The sequence below is a fragment of the Pseudochaenichthys georgianus genome, chromosome 7 (assembly GCF_902827115.2).
Source record: "Pseudochaenichthys georgianus chromosome 7, fPseGeo1.2, whole genome shotgun sequence".
NCBI classification, from domain to species: domain Eukaryota; kingdom Metazoa; phylum Chordata; class Actinopteri; order Perciformes; family Channichthyidae; genus Pseudochaenichthys; species Pseudochaenichthys georgianus.
In genome coordinates, this window is record NC_047509.1 from 3,067,650 (window position 1) to 3,075,149 (window position 7,500).

Consider the following 7,500-nt stretch of genomic DNA (forward strand, 5'->3'; position numbering starts at 1 on the left):
AAAGCTTGGATGAAAATGCATGGATTCTCTTCACAGAAGATGAGCCTTGGTCAGTTTGTGCCCCTACTAAACACTAGGTTTCTAGCAGGGCACAGGATTGGTCAAATTGTGAAGTAGACATTGCTTAAGAAGAACAATTGTTGATACCTAAACTAAACCTGCTGTTGATGTTGTGGGCTCGTCCGGGATTTGAACCCGGGACCTGTCACACCCTAAGCAAGAATCATACCCCTAGACCAACGAGCCATGACTAAAGATAATTTTTCTGGGTTCCCAACGACAGCCTGCTTAAATGACAATGCAAAACACTTTTCCATGAATTGCACTTTGTCCTCAATGAACACAGCTTGGATAAAATGGTATTGCTTCTCTACACAGAAGATGAGCTTTGATCATTATTTGCCCCAATTCATCACTAGATTTCTAGCAGTTCAAATTGTGAAGTACACATTGCTTACAACAAACTTTTTTTGCTATCTAAACTTAACCTGTTCCACATCTTTGAAGACATCCTGGGCTCGTCCGGGATTTGAACCCGGGACCTCTCGCACCCGAAGCGAGAATCATACCCCTAGACCAACGAGCCATGACGAAAGGAAATGTTTCTGTCTTCCCAACGACAGCCTGCTTAAATGACAATGCAAAACACTTTTCCATTAATTACACTTTGTCCTCAATGAACACAGCTTGGATACAAATGTATGGCTTCTCTACACAGAAGATGAGCTTTGGTCATTATTTGCCCCAATTCATCACTAGATTTGTTGCAGTTCAAATTGTGAAGTACACATTGCTTACAACAAACTTTTTTTGCTACCTAAACTTATCCTGTTCCACATCTTTGAAGACATCCTGGGCTCGTCCGGGATTTGAACCCGGGACCTCTCGCACCCGAAGCGAGAATCATACCCCTAGACCAACGAGCCATGACGAAAGGCAATTTTTCTGTCTTCCCAACGATAGCCTGCTTAAATGACAATGCAAAACACTTTTCCATTCATTGCACTTTGTCCTCAATGAACAAAGCTTGGATGAAAATGCATGGCTCCTCTTCACAGAAGATGAGCCTTGGTCAGTTTGTGCCCCTACTAAATACTAGGTTTCTAGCAGGGCACAGGATTGGTCAAATTGTGAAGTAGACATTGCTTACAACAAACTTTTTTTGCTCCCTAAACTTATCCTGTTCCACATCTTTGAAGACATCCTGGGCTCGTCCGGGATTTGAACCCGGGACCTCTCGCACCCGAAGCGAGAATCATACCCCTAGACCAACGAGCCATGACGAAAGGCAATTTTTCTGTCTTCCCAACGATAGCCTGCTTAAATGACATCGCAAACACTTTTCCATTCATTGCATTATGCCTCAATAAAAAAGCTTGGATGAAAATGCATGGCTTCCCTTCACAGAAGATGAGCCTTGGTCAGTTTGTGCCCCTACTAAACACTAGGTTTCTAGCAGGGCACAGGATTGGTCAAACAGAGGGGCCGATGTTGATAGTTAGGTCAAGAGAGGGACAATCTTTTCCCGGAAGGAAAAGCACTTCAGTTTTGTCAAGGTTGAGCTTGAGATGATGAGCGGACATCCACTGAGAGATGTCAGCTAAACAAGCAGAGATGCGTGCGACGACCTGGGTCTCTGAGCGGGGAAAGGACAGAATTAATTGGGTGTCGTCAGCGTAGCAGTGGTATGAAAAACCATGCGGGCTAATGACAGATCCGAGCGAGTTTGTGTACAGGGAGAAGAGGAGAGGACCAAGAACAGAGCCCTGAGGGACCCCTGTAGTTAATTGACAAGGGTCGGACTCAGACCCTCTCCAAGTAACCCTGTAGGTGCGGTCTTTGAGGTATGAGGTGAGGAGGGAAAGTGCAGAGCCTGAAACTCCAAGTTCTTGGAGAGTGCGAAGGAGGATCTGATGATTCACCGTGTCGAATGCAGCAGACAGGTCCAACAGGATGAGGACAGAGGAGAGGGAGGTTGCTTTAGCAGTGTGCAGTTCCTCAGTGACAGCAATGAGAGCAGTTTCTGTGGAATGACCTGCCTTGAAACCAGACTGGTGCGGATCCAGAAGGTTGTTCTGATGGAGATAACAGGAGAGTTGTTTAAAGACAGCGCGTTCAAGTGTTTTAGACAGGAACGGGAGGAGAGAGACAGGCCTGTAGTTTATAACATCAGACGGGTTGAGAGTGGGTTTCTTCAGGAGAGGGTTTACTCTCGCCTCCTTGAGACTGTTTGGAAAGTGACCAGAAGTTAGAGAAGTGTTGATGAAATGGGTGAGAAATGGTAGAATATCAGGAGCGATAGTCTGAAGGAGGTTTGAAGGGATAGGGTCCAGAGGACAGGTGGTAGGGCGGGCAGAGGTAATGAGGGTAAGAACCTCACTTGGAGAGAGAGGGGAAAAGGAGGTTAGTGTGCCGGTTGAAGGTGGCTCAGGTGATCCGGCGGTGAGTAGGGGTGAGTCAGAAAAAGAAGAGCGAATGTCGTAAACCTTTTTTTCAAAGTGGTTAACAAAGTCGCTTGACAGAAGGGAGGAGGGGGAAGGGGCTTTGGGGGGGTCCAAGAGGGTGGAGAAGATGGAAAATAGTTTTTTAGGATTGGAATAGGAAGATTGGATCTTATCTTGAAAGAAAGTGCTTTTTGTCTGAGAGATGGAAGCAGAGAAAGAGGAGAGGAGAGCCTGATAGGTTAGGAGGTCGTCACGGTGTTTGGATTTCCACCATTTCCGCTCTGCTGCCCTAAGGACGGTTCTATTAGCACGCAGTGCGTCATTTAGCCAGGGAGCAGGAGGGGACTGACGAGCCTGCCGAGATGTGAGAGGACAGAGAGAGTCCAGAGTGGATGAGAGAGTAAAGAGGAGAGTTTCTGCAGCAGAGTTTGGAGGCAGGAGTTGGAACGAGTCAGAGGAAGGGAGGGCTGAGAGCACCGAGGAGGCAAAGGTAGAGGGGGAGAGGGAACGAAGGTTACGGTGGACAAGTGCAGGATGAGAAGAGATTAGTTTGTTATGTTTGGAAAGGGGTAAAGAGAATGAAATGAAGAAGTGATCGGAGGTGTGGAGCGGGTTTACAGAGAGGTTAGAAGTAGTGCAGTTCCTTGAGAATATGAGATCGAGGACATTGCCAGCTTTATGAGTCGGTGGGGACGGAGACAGTGAGAAAGCAAAGGTGGTTAACAGAGATGTTAGTTCGTCTATCTTCCCCGTCTGGAGGTTGAAGTCTCCGAGAAGTACAGCGGGAGGGCCAGTTTCAGGGATGTGTGAGAGGAGATGATCTAATTCATCCAAGAATTACACTTTGTCCTCAATGAACACAGCTTGGATACAAATGTATGGCTTCTCTACACAGAAGATGAGCTTTGGTCAGTTTGTGCCCCTACTAAACACAAGGTTTCTAACAGGGCACAGGATTGGTCAAATTGTGAAGTAGACATTGCTTAATAACAACAATAGTTGATACCTAAACTAAACCTGTTGTTGATGTCGTGGGCTCGGCCGGGATTTGAACCCGGGACCTCTCGCACCCTAAGCGAGAATCATACCCCAAGACCAACGAGCCATGACGAAGGACAATTGTTCTGGCTTCCCCACGACAGCCTGCTTAAATGACAATGCAAAAGACTTTTCCATGAATTGCATTATGCCTCAATAAACAAAGCTTGGATGAAAATGCATGGCTTCTCTACACAGAAGATGAGCTTTGGTCATTATTTGCCCCAATTCATCACTAGATTTCTAGCAGTTCAAATTGTGAAGTACACATTGCTTACAACAAACTTTTTATGCTACCTAAACTTAACCTGTTCCACATCTTTGAAGACATCCTGGGCTCGTCCGGGATTTGAACCCGGGACCTCTTGCACCCGAAGCGAGAATCATACCCCGAGACCAACGAGCCATGACGAAAGGAAATGTTTCTGTCTTCCCAACGACAGCCTGCTTAAATGACAATGCAAAACACTTTTCCATTAATTACACTTTGTCCTCAATGAACACAGCTTGGATACAAATGTATGGCTTCTCTACACAGAAGATGAGCTTTGGTCATTATTTGCCCGAATTCATCACTAGATTTCTTGCAGTTCAAATTGTGAAGTACACATTGCTTACAACAAACTTTTTTTGCTACCTAAACTTATCCTGTTCCACATCTTTGAAGACATCCTGGGCTCGTCCGGGATTTGAACCCGGGACCTCTCGCACCCGAAGCGAGAATCATAGCCCTAGACCAACGAGCCATGACGAAGGACAATTGTTCTGGCTTCCCCACGACAGCCTGCTTAAATGACAATGCAAAAGACTTTTCCATGAATTGCATTATGCCTCAATAAACAAAGCTTGGAAGAAAATGCATGGCTTCTCTACACAGAAGATGAGCTTTGGTCATTATTTGCCCCAATTCATCACTAGATTTCTAGCAGTTCAAATTGTGAAGTACACATTGCTTACAACAAACTTTTTATGCTACCTAAACTTAACCTGTTCCACATCTTTGAAGACATTTGTGCCCCTACTAAACACTAGGTATCTAGCAGGGCACAGGATTGGTCAAATTGTGAAGTAGACATTGCTTAAGAAGAACAATTGTTGATACCTAAACTAAACCTGTTGTTGATGTCGTGGGCTCGTCCGGGATTTGAACTCGGGACCTCTCGCACCCTAAGCGAGAATCATACCCCTAGACCAGGGGTCGGCCGCATGCGGCCCTTTAAGCCCTCTGCTCTGGCTCCCTTGAGTTTAGACAAAAATAAGAAGGAAATAAAATAAAAGTATTTGTTGGACTATTTATATTTTGTTGCATGGTTGAAAATGTTTCGTATCTTGTATTTTGAGGTGATACTGTGACACATAAATAAAAAACAAAACGGTTTTAATTAGGTCAACTAAAATATGCGTCACATCCTGCTCCGGTCCCGCGCGAGTGCCTTTTCTTGGAGGCGAATAACCCCCGGCTCGATGAGCGAACTATGGATAAATCAAAGAAAAGTACCGGAGGAACACAGGATTTAATTCTGCGTGGACAGAGTTATCTGCTTTCACAGCAAACGATGCTGGTTTACCGGTATGTCTGATATGTAGAGAGAAGTTGTCAACGGTGGTGCAGCCTTTACGAGGGAGAGGAAGACAGCTGACGATCTTCAGTCATAATTCAATGGGGTATGTCATTTATTTCAGAAAACAATTTTTGTTATATTCCATGGAATGCTCTTAACGTCCCGATAGCAATGAATATATTAAATGCTTTGACAATAAATACATACAAAAATTAATCTGTGGAAGCCGTAGCGATGTAAAAAGCACGACCAATCATCTGCCTCATCCCGGCTAAAGTAACTGGATGGCCTACCTGCCTGTCAGCCTTCCATCTGTGCACAAACTTATCTCGTGCCCTCATTGGTCATGTGCGCGTTCGTGTGTGTTGGATGAGGGGCTCTGTGAGGAAGTCTGAAGGAAGAGGTTGTGTATTTTCAAATTCTAGCGCACTCGAGCTGGTTTCTCCATTCTTACCTACCCTACCTTTAACTCTTTTTAGGGTGCAGCTATATGTTTTATTTATTTCAAAGTGGGCCCATTTTAATAATATTTTTTTTCCCTTCAAATGTGCAGAGGACTCCCCAAGTGCTGTGTTTAATTTATTTTAAAGTAGGCCTGTGTATTATTTGTAATTCTCCTTATAAGAGTTCTTTGTTTCTTATTAGAGGTTAACAGTTTTATATCATGTAATAAATAGCATAATAAATGCAAAAAACTGTAGTTTTTGTCTGATATAACAATAAAAAACTATGAAATATGTGTTGCGGCTCCAGACAAAAAAATGTTTTGGAAGAATAAGCGAAATGGCTCTTTTGGTCAAAAAGGTTGCAGACCCCTGCCCTAGACCAACGAGCCATGACGAAAGATAATTTTTCTGGCTTCCCCATGACAGCTTGCTTAAATGACAATGCAAAACACTTTTCCATGAATTGCACTTTGTCCTCAATGATAAAAATGTATGGATTCTCTACACAGAAGATGAGCTTTGATCATTAATTGCCCCAATTCATCACTAGATTTCTTGCAGTTCAAATTGTGAAGTACAAATTGCTTACAACAAACTTTTTTTGCTCCCTAAACTTATCCTGTTCCACATCTTTGAAGACATCCTGGGCTCGTCCGGGATTTGAACCCAGGACCTCTTGCACCCGAAGCGAGAATAATACCCCTAGACCAGAGGTCTTCAACTAAAATTCAACGAGGTCCAGTTAGAGAAAATCTCCCCATGCAAAGGTCCGGAACATCAAAATGTCTAAGTTGCTTCATGAATTAGTGTGATATATATTGAAGTGACCTGTAGCTTTATCAACGTCTGTATGTAATCAACAACTGACTGCCAATCAAATAAAGAAAGTACAATTCAAAAACAACAATATTTATTGTCAATTAACATTACTTAGATACTGTGGATATGTGTAATGTTTAAATATTGAAGTTAAAAGCATCAATCTGGTGCACTTTGAGAGCAACATTGAGAGATCTATGGAGACATCTCTCAACACAGATGAAACAGAACTGTAGCATATTTTCCTTTTAGGATATTTTACAAATCACTCCCCTTTTAAACTCTATTCTTGTTATTTTTAACAGCTTTTTTGTTGCTGTCATATAGTATTTTATACCTGTTTTTCATTTAGTCTCATTAATAACTATAATGATCATATCAAGGTGTGCTTTAACCTCACTGAGCTGAGGTTATTTGAGCCTCTCAGGAGAGAGCTCTCTTCCACCTGGTTGTAGAAAAGCTCTTTAAATTCGTTAGCATAGCTAGCTAACCAGATGCTAATAACAACAGATCGCCACTGTGCTTACAACTAAAGACACAGCCACGCAAACACTGCTGTATGTGTACGGCTCCTTATGGGAGCTCTGCTTATGGGTATTGCAATATTTTAAGGGCTGGAGCGGCGTTCCGGTGCTCAGCACTCCTTTCAGACGAGACATATACCACGTGAAGACACGTTACGCTCGTGTTGTGTTCATGAACCTGTCCGTGGCCAGGAAAAACAGGTACTCGTTGTTTAATTATTTTTGCGGTCTAGATTTCTTCTTCTTTTTTGAAGTGAGAAGTTGTCCGTCTGTCGGACTGACTCCCTCCCCCCCCCCACCCCAAAACGAAAACTCTTCGGTTCTCCACGAATTACACAAGTCACCCAAATCAGCGTTAAAAAAGTGGGAGGCGCCGAAAAATCCCCTATTAATGTATTGATTATAGCTCCGGGTCCGTATATGTCGGCGTCTGGGTCCGCATCCGGACCGCGGTCCGCCTGTTGCCGACCCCTGCCCTAGACCAACGAGCCATGACAAAACACAATTATCTCACCTTACCAACGATAGCCTGCTTAAGCCTGGCTTCTCTTCACAGAAGATGAGCCTTGGTCAGTTTGTGCCCCTACTAAACACTAGGTTTCTAGCAGGGCACAGGATTGGTCAAATTGTGAAGTCGACATTGCTTAAGAAGAACAATTGTTGATAC

At 43.8% G+C, this 7,500-nt stretch overlaps 3 non-coding genes across 3 annotated transcripts; all 3 read right to left on the reverse strand.

Moving 5' to 3' along the window:
- Positions 1–514: 514 nt before the first annotated feature.
- trnap-cgg (transfer RNA proline (anticodon CGG)) lies at positions 515–586 on the reverse strand. The gene has a single exon. It is a non-coding gene; the product is annotated as a tRNA-Pro (tRNA).
- A 268-nt stretch (positions 587–854) lies between these two features.
- trnap-cgg (transfer RNA proline (anticodon CGG)) lies at positions 855–926 on the reverse strand. Its single transcript has one exon. It is a non-coding gene; the product is annotated as a tRNA-Pro (tRNA).
- A 280-nt stretch (positions 927–1,206) lies between these two features.
- On the reverse strand, positions 1,207–1,278 carry trnap-cgg (transfer RNA proline (anticodon CGG)). Its single transcript has one exon. It is a non-coding gene; the product is annotated as a tRNA-Pro (tRNA).
- Between the last annotated feature and the right edge of the window lie 6,222 nt (positions 1,279–7,500).